The sequence below is a fragment of the Caretta caretta genome, chromosome 6 (genome assembly GCF_965140235.1).
Source record: "Caretta caretta isolate rCarCar2 chromosome 6, rCarCar1.hap1, whole genome shotgun sequence".
Classification (NCBI taxonomy): Eukaryota; Metazoa; Chordata; order Testudines; family Cheloniidae; genus Caretta; species Caretta caretta.
In genome coordinates, this window is record NC_134211.1 from 125,279,088 (window position 1) to 125,303,985 (window position 24,898).

The 24,898-nt window shown below is 44.1% G+C and overlaps 1 protein-coding gene across 8 annotated transcripts in view; it reads right to left on the minus strand.

Moving 5' to 3' along the window:
• Nucleotides 1–24,898, minus strand: part of FRMD6 (FERM domain containing 6) — a 105,458-nt gene that overhangs the window by 69,516 nt on the left and 11,044 nt on the right. The window contains exons 1-3 of one of the 8 annotated variants that reach the window (XM_048852166.2): nt 4,087–4,205; nt 3,605–3,663; nt 869–956 (exon numbers count right to left, since the gene is read on the minus strand). The exons of 1 other annotated variant lie outside the window; for it this stretch is intronic. The gene's annotated coding sequence lies outside the window, so the exon portion shown is untranslated. Of the gene's footprint in view, nt 1–868; nt 957–3,532; nt 3,664–4,086; nt 4,222–24,717; nt 24,886–24,898 lie in introns of those variants that run through there. 6 more of the 8 variants (XM_048852161.2, XM_048852167.2, XM_048852164.2 and 3 more) reach the window with 6 other exon arrangements.

A 24,898-nucleotide genomic window follows, 5' to 3' on the forward strand; every position in this document is an offset into this window, starting at 1 on the left:
TCATGTAAAGGAATAATTGCTTACAGATTTTGATTTAAAAGAAAATTTCATAGAATCTCAGAACCACAGGGTTAGAAGGGACCGCAAGGGTCATCTAGTCTAACCCCCCTGCCAAGATGCAGGACTTGTTGTGGAATTCTTAGTTTGAATAAAATTAATATGACCAAGAACTCCCTTACGAAGTGAGATTAGAAACAAAGTACATGTGTACAAATCTGAACTCACCATCAAAAGTAGCTGAGTTAAAGGAAATAGCCTCAGTTTCAAGCATTTTGTCCAAAAAGGCCAAACTAATCCACAAACTTATTCTCCATTTAAGAGGGTCAGAGATTTTATAAAGCAGTGTTAAATCAGCCTAGGAATAGAAAAGGTCTGGCAGTTCAATCCGCACATTTTTGTAATTTTTCTTATCAGGAAAAAGGGTTTGGATTGGCGTGAAAATATTCTTATGAAAGTAAAATACATCAGCCTCATACAAAAAAGCTGACTCCTGTCCCAACAAGACAAAAACATATTCAAATGTTTTTGCTGCACTAGCCAAGTTCTTCACACTGACTAAATAGGTGGGGCAAGTAACACCACTTCTCACTAAAGTTGCCTGACACTTCTCATTATAAGATCCTGTTTTCAGTTGCTGACAAAGTTGCCAAACTTTAACCGTTTGGACTGAAATTTTTCATACTGGGTGTTTGCTTCAGACAGTTTTTTTGGCGGGAGGGGCGGGTATTGTAAAGTAAAGCCAAAATGGTTCTGTCATTTCTGAGAATGAGACTAGGGAAAAATACATTGTTTTGCCCATGTTACAAAATTCCGCAGACTTTTCTTCTGAAAAGCTCTAGCGCCCCCAGACTTTGGAGCAAAAACTTACATTTGGCAGGGGGGTGGCCTTTGCGCACGGGATGTGCCTTTTGCTGTCCCCATAAAGAACTGCCCAAATTCGGCCAAGTTATAAGCCTCTGGGGGAAAAAAAAAAATCTCAGTTTGCACATGCTCAGTAGAAACTTAGATTTTAGCAGCTGAAAGACACCAAAGTTTCTGTTCACACTGAGCGCGCTCCAGCCTACAGCTCAGCAACACTTCCCCTGAAACTGCAGCTCTGGGCGAGGCATGTAATTAAAGACTGTATCATAATACTCATGCACAAGGAGGCATATTAAGGTTGCACAGGCAACCTGAATTCTGTTTTTTCCTAACTTCTGAATGCTTGACTTAGCAACCTTAATAGTGTTCTTTTAATATAGTTTTTTTGTGTACAATATATTTTTTTTTAGAAGAGCTGCTAAGTCCTACAGCAGAGATGACCCATACCTGCTGACAGTTGGGGGTGGGGAAGGGACGAGGCAGAGCGAGGGCAGCCCTGGCTTCAGCTGTGTTACTGAGCATGCTCAAGCCATGTGGACATACTCAGTACAAGCCAAGCAGCAAAACTGGGGGGAGGGGGGGCATGTGATCCTGCATACTGCCCCCCACCATGCATAACCTTTGCCCTATAGCAACTCTAAACTTGCACACTCAACTTTTCCCCCTTGCAACAATGTTGCTAACACACACTTTGGGCATGTTTACACTACAGCAGCACAGCTACTGGGGTTTCTCCGTCACTGTAGTAAATCCACCCCTCAAGAAGTGGTAGCTAGGTCTACAGAAGAATTCTTCCATCGACCAAGCTGCATCAACAGTGGAGGTTAGGTCGACCTAACTATGTCGTACACAGCAAAAAAATTTTCACAACCCTGAGCAATGTAGCTAGGTCAGTCTAATTTTTAGGCAAAGACCAGGCCTTCCTGTCTGCTTCAGCAGTGCTTCCATGAGAAATGACAGATGTGCTGATTGCTGTAGTCACCCACTGGTCAGATTTTTATCTACTCTTGCAAGTCAATTAAAACACTAACTCAAACTCTAGGTATTTGGCTGCCTGGACAAGATAGCATGCAGATAAAATAACTAGATAATAGCGCTCTACTGTAGACGTCTTTCTTGCTGATATATTACCCCAAAAAGAGTTTAAATACAGATTTTAAAATATTTCATTTTACTTTCTAAAAATGTATTACTTAATTTTCAGTACTCAGTAGAAGAGTAAATATTTAAGGCCCTGATTCCACAAGACTCAGGTTCACATATAACTTTACTCATGTGAATAGCCCCAAACGTTACCCCCAAACTGAGGCACTCAAAAATCACTAGTCACACTAGCAAATCTTGGGGTAATATGTCCCAGTTTAGATGGTAACTTGCTCCCTATTGGACTACTCTCATGAAGAAAGCTAAGTATATTTGCAGGACTGGGACCTAAATTTCCACTTTCTCACCAACAAAGTGCGTCATTAAAAGGTTAAGCAGTTTTATCTACCAGACTTCCATAATCCAGAGAGGATTCATCTGTTTTATTTCTTTTATCAGCCACACATTTTAACAGAACTGTCTTACCAGTTTACTTATAAGGTGTTTTCCTACAAAATCCTAATAATGTGTTATGAAATCATCAAATTAACCCTCATAATTCGCTTTAGGATCCCATTCCTACCTCCACAAAACGGTTAGCAGAACTACTGATTAAAACGGGAGCAGGCGAAGGCTAAATCTGATTTTGAATAAATCCTACTCATATTAATGAGCGGCTATATTGATGTCAATAGGCTTACTAGTGCAGGAGTAAGAACTGCTCCCGTGAGTTAGGCTAGGAAATGCAGAGAGCCGAAATGACAGTTCAGTATGGAAAAGTCTTCCTCTAGAAGTACCGATGCTGTTAAATTTCAACTCCCAGAAATCACTAAAAGGAAATGACTAACATTCTTGGAAAATGAAGCAACTTGCAGTTTCTCCAACACCACTTACTAATCCCTAAAATTGCGCCCTGTGGCAATAAAGAATAGTTCATGCAATAAACAGCAACATTAAAATAGATGCATATGAAACCAAAACACTGAAAATGTCTATATTTCCCAAAGGAAAGGAACAGGAAAGACAATCCATGGAGATTTTATTACATCATCTCAGCTTTTCAAATCACCGCATTGAAAAGAATAAAAAACCCAACATTTAAACTCAAACTTGTATAGGACAAACACACAAAAAGTGCTTTGAATGTTACCCTGCTAGAAATAATGGAATCTACTAACTGGGTTGACTTTTATTTTCAAAGAAAGCTATTTCTGCTGTTACATTTGTATCATATTAAATCCCTCACCAAGACATTGGCTTTAGAAAAATGTCAAGGTTCCTATGATCACCAACTTAACAGGTGATCCGTCTAAAACTACCAGCCTTCATGTAGGCTTTAAAATCTCCTTGTTTTGACACATTTCCACCAGTTTGTGCCTTCGATTCTTATTAGGGTCAATGGGTTCGCAACTTAACATCCCTATAAAGGTCTGATTTTCTGAAACACCCACCTTCTGCAAAGCAGGTCCCTTTAAGGTCTCACCCAAACACAGAGGCACCCCAAATCACTAGCCACTTTTGGAAACGATGGCTCCTAATTATTTGCATTTTAGCAGCGCCCTCTAGGTTCAAGTCACTGTCTACACACCTGCCCTGAAGAGTTTCCTCCAGGCTCGCACTCCCCGCACATGTCATGCAAAGTGCCAAGAAAAGCGAGTACCTTCTTATTATTAGTTTTCGCGCAACTCCTGGAAGCCCCGGGCATGGGCCAGGACCTCACTGTGTAAACACAAGACAAAAAGCTCATCAACGCCTCAAAGGGGCTTTATCTTTATAACCCAAGGCTAGGACAAGCGGGACCCCTGGACAGCAGAGGGGCTGGGCAGAGCCCTGCCGGGCCGCTCCAGGGCGGGCATTACCCGGACGCGCCGTGCCCAAAGCTCGCCTCCCGTTCCCACAGCCGCGTCCCGCCGCAGTCCTCGGACAACCCGAGCCCCGCGGCGCCCCCGCCCGCCACGGGGACCCGCCCCGCAGCCCCCACGCCCCAGCCAGGCGGCGTGACAAGCGCCCCCCGAAGGGAAGGGAAGGGAAGGGAAGGGGGCGCCGGCCCAGCGGGGCGAGGGAGCGGGGGTCCTCCGGGCCGACGCGCCTCCCTTCCCAGGCCGGTCCCCTCGCCTCGCCGGGCCCGAGCCGCTGCGGTACCTGGGCGAGCGTCCCCCGGGCTGCCGCGCTCCGGCTCCCCGCTTCCTCCCGCCGGCCCCAGAGCGCGGCCAGCTCCGGAACGCGGCCCCCGGCGCCGCCAGCCGGGAACGTACCAAGCCCCGGGCTGCGGGGGAGGAGAGGGGCGGGCGGGCGGGGGGGCAGGGCCCGGGCGCTCCGGCAGCGCGCGCGGCGCAGCGCCCCCCGCCGGCGCGGCGCAGGCCGGCCCCAGGGCCGCCCCCTCCTCTTCCTCCTCCCCCTCCCCCGGCGCTGCGGCTCGGACCCCTCCGCGGGGCAGCCCTTGGTACAGCCCGGAGAGCCGTCCCCGTCCCCCCCCGCTCCCCGCAGCCTCTGAGGGCATGTCTACACTGAGCGCGGGAGTGACTCCGGATTGAGCCTCAGGCTGGCCGGGCCAGCAAGCCCCCAGGAGCCGCGACCCAGGACACTGCTGGGGGGGTCAGAGCCTGAGTCCTGCTGTGACGGGGGTTCAAGCCCTGTTATTCTGGAGCGGGTCGCCCCAGCCCAACAAAGCCAAGGTTTGACGAGCCAATAGTCGTTGGGTTGTAAACCAAACTGAAGAGTTTTGAAGAGCAAACAGGCAGTGGGTTGTAAACCAAACGGCAGAGCAGTTCCACTGAGAACGGCTCAAACCACGGAGTAGTTTTCTGCCCAGCCACAGTTTGTGTTGCCCGATTATATTCTGCAAGTACATGCCCACAGGGGCTGGAACGAGGGGTGCAGCTGCAAGCCCCCTGGCTTGAAGAAGATTCCATTATATACAGGGTTTAAAGTTTGGTTCAATGGCTCGCAGCACCCCGGCCCTATGTTCCCGGACCCCTGTAGGTGAGATTCCCCCCCAATAGACATCAAAGACACCACTAGCTCATCATTAAAACAGTCATGTCATAAGCCCAATTGTGCCACCTTTGCTCATATTGTGTAGTACCTTAGGGCAGTGTTTCCCACACTTGGGACGCCACTTGTTCCGGGAAAGCCCCTGGCGGGGCCGGGCCGGTTTGTTTACCTGCCGCGTCCGCAGATTCGGCCGATCGTGGCTCCCACTGGCCGTGGTTCGCTGTGCCCGGCCAATGGGGGCTGCGGGAAGTGGCGCGGGCCAAGGGACATACTGGCTGCCGCTTCCCGCAGCCCCCATTGGCCTGGAGCGGCGAACCACGGCCAGTGGGAGCCACGATCGGCTGAACCTGCGGACGCGGCAGGTAAACAAACTGGCCCGGCCCGCCAGGGGCTTTCCCTGAACAAGCAGCGTCCCAAGTTTGGGAAACACTGCCTTAGGGCATGACTCAGTGTTAGTATTGGGCAAAACATTTAAACCGGCACCAGTGGGATTTCAGCACATACTTAAGTGCTTTGCAGAACAGGGATGAATGTAAGCATTTTCTTGTATCAGAGCCTTATTATACCAATAATCCCATTGCTTTTCAGTGGTACTCAGACAAGGTTAGTTAACTGAATTTAAGTTATATTGCTATCTGCAAGAGAAATGCCTTTGTTGCATTGGATTTCAAAAGGGAATCATTGCAAAAAGTGGACATTTAATTGTGTAGGCAAAGATATCCCTGAAAGATTTTGGATTAGTCAAACAAATGAGCACAAAGAAAAGGAGTACTTGTGGCACCTTAGAGACTAACAAATTTATTTGAGCATAAGATTTCGTGAGCTACAGCTCACTTCATCGGATGCATGCAGTGGAAAATACAGTGGGGAGATTTTATATACACAGAGAACATGAAACAATGGGTGTTACCATACACACTATAATGAGAGTGATCAGGAAAGGTGAGCTATTACCAGCAGGAGAGAAAAAAAAAACAAAAACCTTTTGTAGTGATAATCAAGGTGGGCCATTTCCAGCAGTTGACAAGAACGTGTGAGGAATAGTAGGGGGAGGAAATAAACATGGGGAAGTAGTTTTACTTTGTGTAATGACCCATCCACTCCCAGTCTTTATTTAAGCCTAACGTAATGGTGACCAGTTTGCAAATTAATTCCAATTCAGCAGTCTCTCGTTGGAGTCTGTTTTTGAAGTTTTTTTGTTGAAGAATTGCAACTTTTAGGTCTGTAATCGAGTGACCAGAGAGATTGAAGTGTTCTTCGACTGGTTTTTGAATGAGCACAGTACCAGGAAAAATATGTTCTACTTTATTCTACCATATGAGTGGACTGATCTGGTAAGAATACCATTGCTTTCTTCAAGTTCTATTGAGAATGATCATTAATTTTAGCTCAAGTCACCAAACATTTTAGCACCTGTGCTTAAATGAACAAAGTTGTTGCAGGTCAGACATCTGGAAAAGGCATATTCAATATCTTTTATGTTCCTCTTAGGATCGGTTCATGATCATCTCTATATTGCTATCTCTTAAGACACATTTGATGCCAAATAGTAATTGTGTATCTCATATGGAAAGATAAATTAGTTCTGCTTAATATCTTGGAACATAAGCACAGTTTCTTAGCCTGCCTTTTCCACATCATTTACAGCCTTTGAGCTTGCACATTTTACGCATTATGAATAGTGCATTTTCTTGGGGTATGAAACCTTGCTACAAAGACATTGAGATGATTAGATAAAGCAAATGAAGTATAATTCGAAAGCCTGGATAATTTACTGGGTTTTCTTATCTGTGCTTATAACAGGATGTACAGTACGTATAGCAATACAGTTAACATGCACATTTAATTTACATATATGCTAAATGGTTAAGTGAAAGTTTTTGAGCCAGATTCTCCACTGGTATAAACCAGTATACCAGTGGAGGCCAATTGTGCCATACCAGTTTACACCAGTTGACAATCTGTTTCTTTATGCAGAGAGAAAAACAAATAAACTTTAGCTGGTATACTCTCTATCTTTTTTTTTTTTTTAAGACAAACAATAGATCCATTAAAAATTCTGGAATTAATACTATTAAAAACAGGACATGGAAGCATAGACGGAAAATGCAACTGCAATAAATTAAATTATATTTGGACAAGATGTAACAGAGTCTTAACAATGGGCTTTTCTCTGCAAATTTCAGAAAGGGAGCCATTACTGTGGCTGAATATCTCATTCACTTAAAATGCATATAAATATTTTGAACTAGGATATATTTACGTTAACAGAATTGAGTCTGCAGGGCCTAGCAGCTGCTTTCTACAATCCTATGTCATTGCCAGTCAAGTTGCTTCTGCAACAGCATTTCAGTGGTAGCATTGTTGATGGCAAGAATAACTACACAACTGTGCAATGAAGAAACCTGGCTTATCTCAAGCAGATTTTCCTATAGTTTTGTTTAACCAGTTGAAAAATGTAAGCAATGACCCAGAGTAAAAAATGAATTCATCTGCCCATGAGCACCAAGCCCACTAAAGAACATTTGAAAACATTGGCAAACCAAAGTTAATTGAGCCATTTAGTACAGAGATTATTTTTAAACATCTTTAATTCTATGCATTTTAGGTTTGTGATGGGATAGAGCACAATCCCTTGTCAATATACTTTATAATTCTAGGCCATTGCAAAAAAATTAACATAATTAGTTAAGATGTTTTTTCATGATATAACCATGTGTATTATACCACACTAATTAAATCCAGAGGATTGGTTTTTTAACAACATGTGAGCTTTCTCTTTATATTATTATTTAATATTTGCATCTGCACCTAGAACTCTCAATCAGGGATTGAGGTCCTGTGGTGCTAAGTGCATACTTATAATTAAAAGATAGCCTTAAATAACTTACTGCTATGATATAATATAATAGAGTCTAAACTACTGCACACAATATATCAACACATCTGACAATAATACAGGCCTACAGTGTGTAGAGAGATGCTGGACTGAGGGCTTCACCAATATAGTATGTTATAACACAAACAAAAGCTTTGTTTAGTGATAATTAAGGCTGCCACCCACCCAAAACTATACTGAATATACATAAGAATGGCCCTACTGGGTCAGACCAAAGGTCCATCTAGCCCAATATCCTGTCTTCCAACAGTGGCCAGTGCCAGGTGCCCCAGAGGGAATGAACAGAACAAGTAATCTTCAAGTGATCCATCCCCTGTCACCCATTCCCAGCTTCTGGCAAACAGATATAAAAATATAAACTTTAATGCTCTTCCATCTAATATCTTAAAATTCATAAAGCCCTCATCAGGAGGTTCTTAAGTTTCTTACATCTCCTTTTCCAGCTTCACTTTTTGCCTCGTAATAATACCTAGTGCTTGTCATTGGTAGATCTCAAAGCCCTTTGCAAAGGAATTCAGTGTCATCTCCACTGTACACACGGATATGAAGTTTGTCCTTGTGAAAGGTGCTAGGTTGACATCACTCGAGGCTGAAGTCCTCTTCCCACAAAAGCCTATAGGCCCCAACTCTGAAAAGCACTTCCCCACGGGTAGAGCAATGCCAGCAGGAATATGAATTTGGGACCGGGACAGCAAGAGCGGCAGCAATAAAGCTCCCTGCATTGTCTTGATCGAGAAGGAACCCTACCATGTTCAGTGTCATTGCCTATACTGAGGATGTGCATGTTTTACATAATATACGTCTAATGTACCTGGGTTTATGCACTTCTGGGTAAGTAAGAACCATTTTAATAATGTGTCGTCTTTATAAAATTCCAGAACCACTGGTACGTGTTATAAAATATCTCCATGAACTTGTTTATGGAGGAATCAACCACTTTTTATTCCGCAAGCCTTATTCACGATGAGTAAGTAGTAATGGGACTGCTTGTGTGAATAAGGGGCTGACAAAATAACGAGGGGTCTGATTCTCTGCTCACACATGCATAACTCCATTGTCTTTTGTGAAGAAACGCCCCTCTCTTCATGCTGGGGGGAGGAGGGGGTGAGATCAGTAGTAAGGCTAACGTTTCTTTAGCATTATCTGGCTTGGCTGCAGGGCCAAATGCTTTTGTTTCCAGTTACATTAAACCTTACTGAGAAATCCTTGCATGGACCGTGTAATAAAAAAGGAGTTCTGTTAATCTTGAAGGGGGGAATGAGTTGGTTTTTTTCTGTATCGATGTTTTCATAGCATCATAGAATATCAGGGTTGGAAAGGACCTCAGGAGGTCATCTAGTCCAAACCCCTGCTCAAAGCAGGACCAACAGCAACTAAATCATCCCAGCCAGGGTTTTGCTAAAGCATGACTTAGACCTTAATTAAAAAGAGCTGCTCTCTACAGAGTCACCACCATATATTGTTTGCCATAAACTTTAATGAAGACTTGGAACATTTTTTTCCCAGAGGATCTGGGAAAGTTCTTGCTACATCTCCATACAAGCTGAGAAATGGCATCAACATTTCAATGCAGTATACCGAGAACACAGGGATAAATTTGGCCGTTGGACTGCCGTTAGCTGCTTCCATTAGGGTCAATGCCAGCACATGAAGGCAGGCCACACCCATGGCTTCCTTTGAGCACACATCTCACTGAGGGTATGGATAATGGAAAGCAGCATCACATACAGTTAAAACCTTTATGTCCCGGGGGAAAATATAGTAATAAAAGTGTGACTGTGTTGGAGAAATGCTGAAGCCTCTCGATTGTTGTCATGAGTAACACCACAGAGTGCCCTTTTTACAACCAATATTCACAACCCGCTAGAGCAAATGAAGAGATCACTTTAGTGCTCCAATAATTAAAATCTTGAAGGTATTTCTTGAGATCGTTACAGCCTGACATTTTGGGAGAGGCTGGTTCTGTCCTTAATCTTTTATGATCATGTTTAGAATAAGTAAAAGTTGCACTCTCAGTGGGTCACAGCAGAAGCCATTTGCTAACGATAAAGCTTGGGCTTTTGCTGCTCTCAGCAGGACAGTCTCATTATATTTTGGTTCTAGAAATAGCCTCCGCCATTCTAAAGACATAATTAAGTCTTTGTCTTACTTAACAACATGCACGATAGATGGGCACGAATGCATATTCATGCATGAACACACACACACACACACACACCACACTTTCCTCCATCAAATAAAATTCCCATTGACTTCAGTAGGAGTTTTCCCTGAGAAAGGAGTTCAGCATTGGGCTTGCACAGGTTCATTGCAGAAAGAAAGGAGGCAGTGTTGCCTAGAGGAGAGGGCACTAGAGTGGGATTCAGGAGACCTGGGTTTTATTCCTGGCTCTGCCACTAGCCTCATGAATGATCTTGGGCAAGTCACTTTGTCGGTGTCTCAATTTCCCATCTATAAAATAGGGATAATGACACTGCCCTCTTCTGTAAAGTGCTTTAAGATTACTCATGAAAACCTTTCTATAAGTGCATGGTATTATTATTTTTATTAACATTTTGTAGTATCAACAGTTTTCAAATTAAATAGGAGACTCATTTTGCCATTCAAGGAACAAAATGCGTTACCAAACCACACAGGACACTGAATATAAAATACCTATCTGTGCCCTTTCCCTGGTAGACTTTCCAGCCTCTCACATTATTCCTACAGTGCTGTGTTATTCTAAATTCCATCCATTAGTGGAATTGGTCTTCATTCTGCCACGGAATCAGCACCAGCCTCCCTCATTACCTGGCTGAGCTGAAAATAACTGGTAGTAAACTCCGGCTATATGCCATACAGCTGAAAGAAAGACACAAGCACGTATGAGGGGGACTCAAATCATAAACCTTTGCAACATTCATTTTAGATTTATGAAAACAGTCTTAAATTATGTTGACATTTTAGGGGCTGTATCAGCTATCTGTGCTAGGCTGTAAGTGGTTTATTCCTGAGGATTGTATCCCCCATGCCACCAACTCGAATTTTCTCTTGTAAAGTTATCAAGCCATGTTACATTTTGGTTTGCTGTTATCTTAGTCTGCAACTTTGCCCTATGGCGATCCAAAGAGTTACTGGCAAATCCAACAGAGAGGTTGTTTTCTGTCTTTGAGTTTTGCATCTGTGTAAAAGCCTGGGTCAGTGAATCTCTCTTGCTGTTGGTTCCTACTACTCTGGTTCAGTCCATTAGCAGAAACTGACTGCATGCTGGAAATCTGACTTCCATCCTCAAGGGTCCAATCTTGCAAGGTGTGGAGAGTCCACAGCTTCCATTGCAATCAATCACAGGGGTGGCCCTAGGGGGATAAAAACTGTCTTCCACAGGGAAGTGGAGTATGGAGTGAATTGTAACGTTCATTAAAAAATGAGGTGGATGATTGCAAAGGTTAAACTCTAGTGAATGTGGGGAGGGGCTGGGTGAGTTTGCTCAAACAGCTGCCCAATGCAACTTAAGGCTCGTCCACATGTGACAGTTTTGCATTTTAATTATAGATGTGTTTTTAAACTGATTTCGATATACTGTTGCAAACCCCTGTGTGGACACACTTATTCTGGCCTAAACCAGGCCTATTTCGATTTAATTTAAGTCAATTAGGAATCAATTTAAGCTAAACTGAAATAAAACTGTTTACACGCAGGTTTGAGCTGGTTTAACTAAATCCGTTTAAAACCCAATTTACATCAAACCAGTGCAATTTTCTTATTCAATAAAGCCTTAGTTTTTTCTTATCTTCTGCTTAAGATCTCTAAGCCTTTCCTACCCATCCACAGTGCTAAAACTCTTGTCCCAGCTCTCATGATCTTGCGTCTCAATTACTGCAACATCCTTTTTTCTGGCCTTGACAAATGCACCCTGGCCTCACTCATTTCCTTTCAGAGTGTTGCTGCAAAGATCATTTTCCTAGCCTGTTGCTTTGGCCATGTCACCCCCTCTTTGAATTCCTCTGCCGCCTCCCTCTTCTCTCTTGCATCAAACAAAAGCAGCTTGTCTTCACTTTCAAGGCCCTTCACGGCCTATACCCACCCGGCCCATCATCTCACATTCACTTTCAATCTGTCAGTGCTTGTCTCCAGTCGGCCCACAATGCCAGCTTCCATCAGCCTCTTGTTACACTTTCAAAGGAGCAACTTCGGGCTTGCTCCCATGCTGTCCCTCACGCTTGGGAGAAGTTCCCTGTAAACATTTGCAGAGCTACCTCATTAGCCACCTTCAAAACTCTCCTTTGCTGTGATGCCTACAATGAAGCTAGCAGGGATTAGGTTACTGATGTGCAGAGAGCACTGCCAATCACGCTGACCAACGCTGTCTCATTGTTTCCTTGTGCTCCCTCTGTCTGCCTGGATCTGGCTGCTGACTCTTGTCTTAGAGTTAGATTGTAAGGTCCTTGAGGCTGCAACCATCTTTTTGTGTGTGTTTCTGCAACACCTAGCACATCAGGCTCCTGGACTCCAGGGCTATGGTAACACAATAATAATATTAAAAGTTGTGATCTCTAGCTGAGCCAGGCCTCTCGGACAGACCATCAGTTGCAGCAGATTATGGGGTAGTCTTTTGATGTTAGTAAAAATGTCCAAGCATGACCAGTTTGAGCTCACCAAATGCATTTGGCTTGGGATCTTAATCAGATTTGGACCCAGATCTCCTGAGATGGAAGACATGGGAATTAACCAACCCACTGTACCTACCACCTAGCAATTCCATCTGCAATTCTGGGTCTTCCACTGAGTTTGAAAAAACTTCCCAACTGTGCGCAGGAGCTGAAAACAAAGTTCTGCCCTGTCAGAGAAGTCGGTTCAGGTTACAGGGGAAACTGACCCACTGTCACCTAAACTGATTCAACCTTTAGGCTTTGTTTGAAATTGCTGGAGTTGTTGATTTCAAGCTAAATTGTTAACTTCACCCGGCGATGATCAATGATAGCTGGATGTGTCAGCTGTCGTTGCCAGGCCAGTGGCAGGCAGCCATCAGAGACTCAGGCAGGAATGTCAGAAATGCAGAATCTCACACAGTTCCAGGATCCTGGACTGTCCTTTCCTCTGCCTGCTGGCAAAGTGAGCCTGGATTCCCCTTAGTGAGGCCTAGTGTGCTCCATGTAACACACAGCACGAGCACACAAGTCTACATTGCTGTTGTAAATGTAAACTTCTTGCCGAATGAGAGTTTGGGTTCTGGTTTGGCTCCAATAGTCCACTCCCATCTGAGATGCGTTCCCCAGACACTGCAGAACCATAATAATGCCCTGTCTTAGCTGGGGAAGCCAATATCTAACACACACAGGGGTTAGCAAAATGAATCAACAAGATCTGGGCTGAGCCAAACAGTTCCTGAGGAGAGCGAGGTTAGACTGGAATGAGAGGATAAGAAATAAGATCCAACCTCAGTTCACAAGAAATGTCTGAAAGACTGAGAAAGATTTAAGGATCCATTCTCAACTTCTCTGGGTATATTGGAATTTACATCTTGCTGTAGCTCCTTAATCAAGATGAAAATACTGAACAGCTACTGTTGATATGGTATGTTCTGACCATCATTTACAGCTGCCTAGGACTTAGAACCATTTCAAAGCTCAGAGTCAAATTCTCATGTCACGCACACCAGTCCAATCCCAGTGAAAACAGTGAGGTTGCACTGGTGTAACGAAGGAAATGTTGGCCCTTTATGCCTTCTGATGTGCAGATATTTAAGGGACTGTTGGTTAGGGGCCTGAGCACAAGAATGAGCAGTAGGAACTCTTGATTTGCACTGAAATATATACAAGGCCAGATCCTTAGCTGGTGTCAACTGGCAGAGCTCAGCTCTCCTGACTTCACTGAAGCTACACCAGTTGACACCAGCCGAGGAATGGGTTCAGGATTGCATTTGAAATTCACATGATCTGATGGTGTTTGTGCTAGGAACAAACATGAACTCTCCCTCCTGTTGTGTGTTAAATGAGTAAACTAGTGACTACCGTCATGAAAACAAGTGCAATATTTGAGGGCGGACACAGCCAAGAAGATAGTATGATTGTTTTTACACCTTACTCCAAAGATAGACTCGGTAGTGTAAATAGCAACAGGACTTGGTGAATATCTTCAAGAGCTGGTAGATCTGATGCCTGTACATTTAAGAGTTATCTTACTTTGCAGAAAGGTCAGACCAGTTTTATGCCTGTGGCTGTGTAATTGCGACCTGGAATACTTGCTAATATAAAGGAGAGAATGATGTCTTTGTCTGCTGCATGGTGAAATGCACTAAACATATTTGGATAGTGAATGCTGCTGAAATAAGTTGAAAGTCACAGTGCTACCATTCGCCACTCACTATTCATCCAGCCCTACTCATCCAGGACACACTATTAATGGCAAGTATTTCAGTCAATGATTTTAGCCTTTTTTCCACTGGTTAATTATTGATAAACATTTTGGGCCAGATCCTCAGCTGGTGTAAATTGGCATAGCTTATTGAAGTCAGAGCTACACTGACCTACATCAGCTAGCCCTTGAATTTTTACATCTCTGATCATTATTTGGAATTGTCTACTGAGCCCTTTATGCAAACATTTCCCCCTCTGGGTCATTTGCAAACCACCTAGTAGATAATCAGGGATTCCAAGGCCAGAAGGGTTCAGTGTGATCTAGTCTGATCTCCTGTGCAACACAGGCCAGAGATTTCACCCGAGAATTCCTGCACCCAACCCAATAGTTTCTGGTTGAATGACAACATTCTTTTAGAAAGACATCCAGACTTGATTTAAACACACCATGTGATGCAGAATTTACCATGTCCCTGGATAATTTGTTCCAATATCTGATTGCCTGCAGAGTTAAAGATGTGCACCTTATTTCCAATTTGAACTTTGCTGACTTCAACTTCCAGCCACTGGATCTTGTTATGCTTTTGTCTGCTAGATTAAAGAGCCCTCCAGTAGCAAAAATCTGCCTATGGAGGTACTTCTAGATCATGATCCAGTTGCGTTTCTCAATCTTTTGTTCATTAAGCTAAATAGATTGAGCTCCTTTAAATTTTTAATGTAAAGAAGGTTTTCCAGACCTCAAATCATTCTCACTGCTCTTTTTTTGAACCCTTTCTGATTTTTTCAACATCCATTTTGAAGCGTGGACACCAGAACTGGACACAGTACCCAGTTATGGACTCACCAGTGCTATATAGAGAGATAATACCACCTCCCTACTCCTGTTCGATATTTTCCTGCTCATGCACCCAAGGATTGCATTAGCCCTTTTTGCCATAGCATTGTACCGGGAGATTATGTTCATTTAGTTTCCACCACAACCCCTACATTCATTTCAGAGTCACTGCTTTCCAGGATACAAACCCCCATCCTGTAAGTATGACCTACATTCTTTGTTCCTAGACTTGCATATGACTTGGGTGAACAATCACACATACCGAATAACAAATAGGCAAAGGGAAACAAGATGGGGGAGGTAATATCTTCTATTGGACCAACTTCTGTTGTTGAAAGAGACAAGCTTTCGAGTTACACAGAGCTCTTAGGCAAGATTCAAAGGAAACAGGGATATAGGTAATTTAAACCTTGGTGCTTTCATTCATGGAAAAAACTAGTAACTGACTGATAGAAGTTAAAAAGGAACTACCCACATGGGCAGGTTATTCCATAATCGCCCACTAGGGAGTTTCTTGCACCATCCTCTGAGGCAGCTGGCATTAGCATTTGTCAGACAGGATATCAGACCTATCATAGAATCGTAGGACTGGAAGGGACCTTGAGAGGTCATCTAGTCCCATCCCCTATGCTCATGGCAGTACTAAGTATTATCTAGACCATCCTGAACAGGTGTTTGTCTAACCTCCTCTTAAAACTCTCCAATGATGGAAATTCCACAACCTCCCTGGGCAATTTACTCCAGTGCTTAACCACCCTGACAGTTATAAAGTTTTTTCCTAATGTCCAATCTAAACCACCTTGCTGCAATTTAAGCCCATTGCTTCTTGTTCTATCCTCAGAGGTTAACGAGAAAATTTTTTCTCCCTCCTCCTTGTAACAAACCTTTTATGTACTTGAAAAGTTATCATGTCCCCTCTCAGTCTTATCTTCTCCAGCTTAAAAACCTCAATTTTTTCAATCTTCCCTCCTAGGTCATGTTTTCTAGACCTTTAATCATTTTTGTTGCTCTTCTTTGGACTTTCTCCAATTTGTCCACATCTTTCCTGAAATGTGGCGCCCAGAAATTTCCCCAAGACGATCCCTGTTCTCTCTCTCTTTTTGTGTTCTCTCATTCTCCTTTTTCAGTGACCCCCAACCCAGTTGGGGATAAAAAACACAATACAGTACAAAAATACCTCATCAGAAATCCCCTTCCCCCCCAAACACAGTCTCTCTCCTCTCGTCACCCTCTGATCCAGTCTGGAAACTCCCGTGTTCCTCATGCTTCAAGATGGGGATAGGAGTCTTGCTGGTCCACAAGCCTGCAGCATGCTTTCCCCATCAGTTTACTTTGCCTTGTTGGATGGTGAGTAACAAAGGATCATACCCAGCAGCCTTACTGGTGGTTCAAACTCTGCTCTCTCAATAGCCTCAGCCTGAGAGCATCTCCCTTTCTTCTTCTAGCCTTAGTCCCATCTACTATACGAGGTCGGCTCTTCAAGTCCTTCTCCATTCTAGTCTGTCTTGAAGCAGTTCCTTGGAAACTCCACAGCTAATCAAATCCTTTTGTTTGACATCCATCTACTTTTGGGTCTTCCAACTCTTCTCTTCCCTTCTGCTTCTATATTTCCTATATAGTCTTCCAGTCGGCTGATCATATGGCCAAGCTATCTAAGCCTGGACTCCCGTAACTTTTCTATAATTGATACCACCTTCGCAACTTCCCTAAATGTGTTCCTTTCGAACATGGGCTATCCTCATAACGCCAAGCATTCATCTTAACATTTTCATTTCAACTGCATTCAATATCTGTTCCTGTCTCTCCCTCAGTGCCCAGCACTCGGAGCCGTACAAGAATGGAAGTCAAGTCATCACCTTGTAGATCTATGATAGACAACCTATTAAACTGAAAAGTAAGATCACGCCGCTCACTTGTTTCCATTCCTTTCCTGTTCTGATTATAAACTGGCTGTTGAGTTCCCTTGTCAGGATCAAGCATACAGGGTGATTTCCTGCATAACTCTGTTTGATCCAGAAGAAGCAAACTAGGAATGAGGGGGAACACAGTCAGCTGGGGTTAGAAAGAGAAAGTAAAGCAATTGACCAGTTAAAAGGTATGGTAGAAGCCCTGCATGGTGCCACCTGAGAACTGCCATCTTCAGGCATCTCTTCCCAGATTGGGAATAACTTGAGGTGATGTCTTGTGTTAGGTCTGAGTGCACATGTTCATGTCCTCAGAGTGTCCAGCGTGACGATATCCCCAGCTCAGAGGAGGCTGCCCGTCCAGCTCTCCAAGATAACGGTGCTGCCATGGTAAAGTAAGTGAGAATGTATTGTGAGTGAAGAGACGGGTGACAGCCCCACCTGCCCGGCAGTGGGGGAAGACAGCTCCATGAAAATATTTCATTCCAACGAATAGAGCATATGGCGATTTTATGAGCAGGGTTTTGTGCCGGTCCTGTTTTTTGGCAGATGGCAGTGGTTGGTTCTTTTAGTGGAGCACTTGCCTTTTGCCAGACACTGCTGTGTAAGAGTCCATCCATCGTGCCAGCCCTTAGAAACGGCCAAGACAGAGACTTGCCCCATGCAGTTCAGTTCGAATTCACAGATCTTTTAACTGCTATCTCCCTTCCCTGCACCTTCAGTACCAGGCCATCCAGCCTGCCCCAGCCAGCATGGCAGAGCAAAAGGGAGGGTGAGGATAAGACACTCCAATACCCAGGGGTTAAAGGAAGGCCAGCAGGTGGAGCATAGCTCTGCCACCAATGCCCGGCCTTCCCGTTGACAACACAGAGTTTATCATAGGACCAAAGATGGCAATGTCTTGGACTGACCCCAGGGTTTGAACCCAGGACCTCCAGAGTTAAAAGCATGAGGCGCCGGCATTTCAGCTAAAGAGCAGGGCTAAGATCCCCAGAGGTATTTAGGCACCTAAGTCTCTTACATGGGAGCAGCAGCAGACACATAAACCATTGTGGAGCAGACAATGGAGAGTGACAACAACCCGTATGTTTCCAGTGTGGTTCCCAGACGCTGGTTGTGCACAAACATAGATGCCCCAGAGCCATTGCTGGGTTTTGTTTTATTTATATATCTTATAATTACACCCCCCAAAAAACTTTCAATGCCTTGGAGCCATCACACTGTGCTCCTCTCTGTTCCTGTTGCAGTGTGAGAACTGAGGCACACTCCGGGAGCCGCTAGCCAGGGCACCAGGTTTCAAGGCCAATGCTACCCACCTGCTAGGCTCTAGATAATCATCGTTCTTAGCATTTACACAGCAATTCACCCGTTCAAAGCTCTGTACAGATGCCAACTCACTACAGAGAGAGAATACACCTGACGGCCTGTCAGTCAACTTCTGGACAGGCGGAGCGTTCCCTGCGGCACTGTTCGTGGGATTCAGTGGAGCCACTGAAAGCACATGGAACATTCACAATGAAATGAGTGCATTCGAAAGAGGGTTTTGTTTGGTGCACATGAGCTCAGGCTCCAGGGGACAGAGGATGGTGGCGGAGGAGAGATCAAGGAACAATAATATTTTCATAAAAAGAAGAGGAGGACTTGTGGCACCTTAGAGACTAACCAATTTATTTGAGCATAAGCTTTCGTGAGCTACAGCTCACTTCATCGGATGCATTGCTCACTTCATCGGATGCATTCAGTGGAATGCATCCGATGAAGTGAGCTGTAGCTCACGAAAGCTTATGCTCAAATGAATTTGTTAGTCTCTAAGGTGCCACAAGTCCTCCTTTTCTTTTTGCGAATACAGACTAACACGGCTGCTACTCTGAAACCTAATATTTTCATAGATTAGTATGATATATTTGTAGCATTAAGAGCCTGGGTCAAGACCCTGTTGTGCCAGGCGCGGTACAATCACAGAATAAAAGAGACAGTCCCTGCTCTGAAGAGAATTATTGTGGTGACTTGTATTGGACACTAGTGGGGGGAGCAGAAGCGTGGAGGAAAGAGAGAGTGAGCTCAGAGAACTCAAAGCACAATGGAAGCACTTGAAAAGGGCATTATTGGGCTAAGTATCATGGGCCAGATTCTCAGCTGGGATAAGTTAGCATAGATTTCAGTGGAGCTGCATCGTTTACACCGGACGAGACTCTGGCCCTGGATTTTTAAATAATACATTTTCTGACCTAAAATCTAGGGCCAGAGCCTTAGCTGGCCTCAGTCGACACAGTTCCACTGGAGGAATGAAATCAATGGATCTACACCGATTTACGCACGCTAATGACCTGGGCCCTATATTTATGCTGGTTGTTTACTTTTTGGCTCTGACCTGGGCTCAGGAAAGTAACCAAAATAGCAGTCTTCTCTGGGATCTGCTGGGAGCAGGAAGAGAAGCAAAAATCATCAGCTAAATGATCTGCATGAAAGACTGGCTCAGTGTTAGGACGTTCCCCCGTCTTACAGGGGATCAGGAGGAGCTGTTGCTTCTCTCCATGCTGATGTGGGTCCTGACAGACAATGATGGACGGTGAGAAATGACAGTTCAGCCGGAGAAGCTAGAATACAGTGGAAAAAAAGAATATCTGAACATGAGTCCCCACGGAATCCTTCAGACCTGCTTAACAGGCCTAGCATTGCCTGAGAAGGGGGCAACCAGCAGGGACCAATTCAATTAGCATCAAACCAATGGGGGGGAAAAGGCAACCCAGAGATTTAAAGGGTTACTTGGCTTGCCCTCGCTTCCCTTCTTAGGTTAACCCCTCGAGTAATAGAGGGAATACCCAAAGACCAGGACTTTTCATGCAGCTCTTGAAAGCATGACATTTGACGGCAATGCACGGACTTCTGTTTCCTTCACAATGTTCTGATTTTTCTATTTAAAAAAAGCACCGAAAAAAATATATGATTTTCAAAAAGCAAAGGCTGACCCATTTTCAGTGGTTCGAAAATGGATTTTTTTTTGTTTTGTTTTGGTTTCTGATAAAATAGTGTTGGCATTTGGTTTTCTAAAACTGAACATTTGTACTGAACCCCCCCTCCAAAAAAAATTAACCCCACCCCCATTGTTTTTTGGTTTTTGAAAAGAAAAAGATTTGCCCCCAGTTTTGTCTTTAGTTTTTCTCTCAAAAAACTAAACATTTTTGAAAGGGATATTTTGAAGAAAAAGATCTTTTGTAAACTTCCTGACAAAAAAGAAACAACCACCTCCCCCCACCCCCTACAACTAGCATTTTTCAACCAGCTCTACCAGTCAGTTATTTGGTCCTTGACCCCACATCCTATTGCATGAGAACACTGCAGCAACAACCTCTCCTGGAGTGGCTATAAGACATGTTAAGAATATAACACTTTTCTCTGTTGACTTTAAGCTCTCCGTGTTCTTGCCGGCTTTGGTGGCAAGTTATTTGATGAAAACAACAACAACAACAAAAAAACAGCAAGCTTGCTTTCCGGGCAAGTTCCCGCAAGTTCCCATGGCTTTACTTTGGGCTCAAAATGAATTTTTATCATCCTGCTGAGCCTAAAAGTGTGACAAGCTGAGGAGGGACAAGGTGTCTTAGTTCTGCAGTTGAGACGGGCAACATTTCTTCTGGCTGAAGGCCAGAGTCTGACATGGCTCAGTCAATTCGAGTCTTAGGGCTACAGAAGGTATTTAGAAAAGTTAGCCTTCTGGAAACCAAATGACTGTGTTTGAAAACACATCAGTTATCCGGCAGTCATTTAGGAGGCCAGAAAGTCAAGGTGTTTGCCATGTGATGACCATTCCATTTCTGCCTGCCCAAGTATGAGATAGTTAAGGAAGTCTTTATTGGCCATGACAGCCAGGAGGTTTAGAACAGCGGGCAAGGAAAGATGGCTGCCGTGAGGACATTCTGGGGATGTATTTTTGCAATGTCATGATGACACTTGCCTGAGCTAGCTGTTTCCCTTTGGCTGTTGGCCTCCTATAACATGCTACATTACACACTGTGCTGTTGGGAGAAGAAGAGAAATAAAAAGTAGGCATTTTGAGTCTGATTACAACGTTCAGAACCACCCCTCTTTATGGCTCTTGTCGTCTAGTTCCATTCTTGGAAGCCTTTTGGCCGAAAGCAGGGCGGGGGTGGGGGGGGGGGGCGTGGCGTTTGCTGTAGCAGCTCATGGGATCTGAAGACTTCTTTGGGGGGGGGGGGGGGGGCAGTGTTCACCAGGGCTGGAGCTTCTCAAAGCTAATGCAATCCAAATACTAATACCACCATCTCAGGTCTAAAGCTATGGCAGAAGGCCATTTCCAGTGCTTTACCTGATGCAGTTCAGTGGAGGGCTTGATTTTGGGGATGGCTAAAGATTCTATTTTATTCGGGTCATCTTCGGACCGATCAGGAGTCTTGCACAGAAAGTGCTTGACTTTGCTTATGCAACCAGATTTACTCCGTCCTCTGGTGCTGAAGTGGTAGAGGAGCTGTGTTAACGGGGAGTAGAACCAATATAGTCGAGTAACTGGGCCAGGGGAGGCATTTATCCCCCAGGAATTACTGATCCATTGCACCACTTACTTTATAAAATTGATCTAGGGTATCCTCTTTTGTCAGATCTTTATACACAAGGATTTTGCTGTAAGCACAGCGTTTTAAGACAATCATATAAAGTACGAGAGTCAATATTTTTATTCTTAGCAACAACTGTTTATTCTTTTGTGCGGGGCTTTGTAAAGACACCTATTTTCAACAGGGAGTAACTAAGCGGCAGGACATAAAACCAGTGGTCATGAGCCATTTGGATGCTGTTTCAGAGAGAGCAATGCATTGTTGGCAACCGGACCTAGTACTGAGTGGTTTGTCTGTCTCAGTCGTTAGACATTCCTTGATATGCATGACTGTAGTGACATCATCATTGACAACAGAGGGTCCAGGGGGAGGCAAGATCTGGATACACCTAACACATGTAGGCCCCAATCCTGTAATTGGATGTGGGGGCAGGACTTTCAATCGCCTGGAGCTCCAGTGACTTCAGTGAGATTTTGCATAAGCAGAAGGGTCTGTCTGTCTGCATGAGCAGATCTGACTGCAGGATCAGAGCCTTCACTTTGGTTCACAGCACTGGATCAATTACATTGTTCTACCTCTGTCATTGGCAATTGCATAGTTCCAAAAGAAACTCTTCATCGGGGGTGGGGGTCTCTCTCTCTCTCCCCCACCCCACAGAGGGCACATGAAGTATCAAGTTAACGTCAAGGAATCAAAGAGTTAAAAAGCAGTGTGTCTGATTGCTACTCTGATCCGGGTACACAATATTCTATTTAAAGACAAATCTTCACCGTAAATTAACAAATGACTCCTTGTTTGCCCAAATGTCACTATGGGATAAATGTCTACCCTCAACCACATCAGTTCCACTGCTGTAACTACAGTCAGAATTAAATGAACACAAAGTTTGGTTCATCCCTGGTGTAAATGCATTGACTTCATTGGAGGTACAGGTGGAAGGAATCTGGCACTTGAGATCAGATTTTGGTCTCAGATTTACATGGGTGTAACTATTGAAGTCAGTATAGACTTTCTCCAGTTGGAGTGATTCAGTTTTACAGTCGTGTAACCCAGATTAGAATCTTGCCATATAGTTTTAAAATAACCAAAACGCCCGTGCTAAAATGGGACATACCCCAAAATGTTACTAACAGATTCTACCCGGAAACCTAGTCCTTTTTCACACTGTCTTGTTGTTTTACTTCAGATCCATGCAGAAATGCCACCAATTTCTGTTTTATGGTGTCTCCAGCATGTTTTAAACTTGGCTGCCATCTCACTTCATCTCATCTGAGCCCTTGGTTCAAACCACAAGCATGACTAACTCACCAATTATGCAAAAAGAAAAGGAGTACTTGTGTACTTTTTGCGCATACAGACTAACACGGCTGTTACTCTGAAAACTCACCAATTATGAGATCTTGAAAATGTTAGCAACATGGAGAAGCTGAAATTTATGCTGAATGGGCCTTTTGTCATCCAGTCCAGGATCTTACTACTGTGTTTTTACTGTTTAAGGGGGTTTCTAAACTGCTGCCTTCGAGTACTAATAATCCCATTACTCTATGCAGTAATATTTACTTGGGGGCAGGGGTAGGGGGGAAATATTTCTTATAGTGACACTTTAATTGGCTGAAAAACTTGCCTTCTTACCTATAATATAGATTTTTCAAGAATAAATAGATAAAATGCTTGGGCAATCTTACTATGTTTTCTAATCTATCCATCAATAGCTATAGGAGGGATACAATTTTCAGAAGTGCCTAAGGCCCAGGGTTAGGCATCTAACTATCTTTGAGGATCTGGGTCTAAATGATTTAGGACTCTAAGTGCCATTTTTAAGTGACTTAAAATAAATAAAATAATTATTCCGAGATCTTACATGGCATTTTTCATCAGCAGGTCTCAAAGCCCACTCACAAAAGGTCAGTATCAACCTTATGTGTACAGATGGGGAAACTGAGGCAAAGAGGTGACTTGCCCAAGGTCACCGAGCAGGCCAGACCTCCTGAGTTCTAGTTCAGTGCTCCCTCCATTAGGCAATGCCGCCTCTCATTTCAACTAATTTATGGGCCGTCACAGACCTCACTGAAGCTGATAGGTGTGCTAACCATCTTTTCATTTAGGCTAAATGAGTGAGCAAATTAAATGCCCTATGGTTTAATAATAGCTAAAACAACCAAAGCCACTGCCCAAGGCCCCAACCACTAAAGCAAAGCCTGAGTAGTAGGTGAGCCATGAGGCCTCCGAGGTTTCCCTGGAGTCGGATTGCACATCAGGCTTAGAGCACTGATTTGGTCGCAGTTCTCTGTTGGACGGTGTGTGAAAGGAACCAGAAAGCAAGCAGCCAATGAGAGAAGCCGGGTAAATGTGACCTTGGGAGGGAGTGAAGAGAGTGCTTCTTTTGGGCAGAGAGCTGGCTGGAAAGGCAGGCTTAGAATTTTCATGGGTTCCTCCAGCGTTCAGGGAAGCAGGACTTTGCGTAGGTTCTTTGTAAAGAAAACAGGGTTATACTAAAGAAATACTTGATTTTTATAGTCAGTTTCTCCTCCTAACAGAAATACATTAAGGCCTCAGATATTGGCTAACTGCTTGGCCCAAGGGTCAACAGCATGTATTAGATTCAGCTGGGCAGGTGGAGTGCTCATGCATGGCCCCAATGTTCAGAGGCATTGTTTCAGAGTGTTTTTCAAAGAAATGCATCAGAAAAAAATAGTTTTTGACCATGAAAAGCAAGTAGGGTGACCAGATGTCCTGATTTTATATGGACAGTCCCAATTTTGGGGTCTTTTTCTTATATAGGCTCCTATTACCCCCCACCCCCGTCCCGATTTTTCACATTTGCTGTCAGGTCACCCTATTCACAAGTGACATGAGACTGTACCATCGTCTTTTACCTACTATCCATGAATGCAGAAATAACACCCTTTGCCATGGTACAGGTTAGTTAGGACAAAGTCACACTCCACTACCATGGGCTCGGTGGTTTAACAACACATGGCCAGAGAGTCACTTTAGAGAACAGTCTGCTGATTCTGCTAGTCTTGATTCCAAAGCTTCTGCTGCCCTAGAAGATGAGGCCTCTACTTCCTCTCTGGTTGGTGTCACCATGGCAATAAGTCAGAGACTATGCTTAGAGCTGTCCCACACCAAGAGGAATTAAACCAGTGCTAATCCTAGAAGATGCATTTACTGAGGCAGAACGTCCCTAAGCGTTGTCAGTTGCTCTGAGGTATTGGGCCACGTAAGTTCCACCTACCTGGAATCTGGTCGACTTTGGGAATCTGACATTGGTTGTTTGTGACCCAGCATTCTCCGCTCCATCATGCCAGCTCCATCGAATGCTCCTCAGTCTGTATTTACTTTGAAGCTTGTGCAAATACTGTCCTTGCGGTGACCTGGTCTGTCTTGGCAATGGTGCTGCCTCATCAATCGAAATT